Here is a 1,118-nt window from a genome sequence, read left to right as displayed (position 1 = left end):
CAGTTGTGGGCGTAAGAACTAGTAACCGGTTCCTTTTGTCCGGGCTGCACCTTAATGACAGTTGGTGTGCAGGAATCAAATATAATGTTTTCTTTCAATTATAATCAATAAGAACCAAAGTGGGTAGGTTACCAACTAGGGAAAATTGTCTCAAGGTGTTAATAACAAGGGGAAAATGTGTCCAGGCCCCAAAAGCAAAAACTTCATGTGACAAAGCCCATCATATTTTTCCCCATATGGATCAGCCCCTTGAAGTGTGACACTTTGTACTGCAGCCTCTTTTTATTAATTATCACATGTCAGCTAAAGTAAAATTCTCAAACTATCCTTATCCTCTCTCCTCTCTGACCCAGCACTCACATCATCTCTCTCTCATCTCTCCTCTCTCTCTCTCTCATCTCCTCTCTCTTTCTCTCTCTCTCTCTCTCTCTCTCACATCTCTCTAAAACTAATAGCTTTATTAAGCTCGTCGTCCTGGCCGAGACGCACAGAGCATTAATCTATTAGCTAGAAGAAGAAAAGAAAAAAAGAAAAAAAGAAAAAAGAAAGGTAAGGAGAAGTAGAGTAGAAGGGGAATGAAGAGAAATATCGTAATTAAGAAATAACGAAAATGTGTATTAATGTATCTCTATGAATGAAATTGCCACGGTGCCGCCGAGCGATATTCGAAACAATATAACGAGAGGTAGAAAATGAGCCCAAATGAAAAAAAGATACCGTGTGATAGACAATATAAAGGTCTACACACCGGCGCAGACGGTAGTGAAAACGGAGACTGGAGTTGGCCGTAAAACACGCGCGAAGTCGGCACGGCGCTGCTGTTTTCTGCTCACTGCTGCCGCCGAGCGATGTTTCGGATGTTACCGAGAGATATAGAGAATGAGTTAGAGCGTGATACAAATTGGAGGTGATAGGCAACATGTAGGGCTACTCACCAAAGAAGAAATCGGCGAAAACGGAGATTGGAGACGATCAGAAAGTGCGTACGAAGTCGGCACAAAACTATAGTTCTAGCCCACATCCCACCAGTTCTAACTTGTATCCCACCAGTTCTAACTTGTATCCCACCAGTTCTAGCCCACATCTTGCTAGTTCTAATCAAAATCCTTGTTTTTTTC

The sequence above is a fragment of the Asparagus officinalis genome, chromosome 1 (genome assembly GCF_001876935.1).
Source record: "Asparagus officinalis chromosome 1, Aspof.V1, whole genome shotgun sequence".
Classification (NCBI taxonomy): Eukaryota; Viridiplantae; Streptophyta; class Magnoliopsida; order Asparagales; family Asparagaceae; genus Asparagus; species Asparagus officinalis.
The sequence above is the reverse complement of the archived record's forward strand: the minus strand, read 5'-3'. Positions refer to the sequence as shown.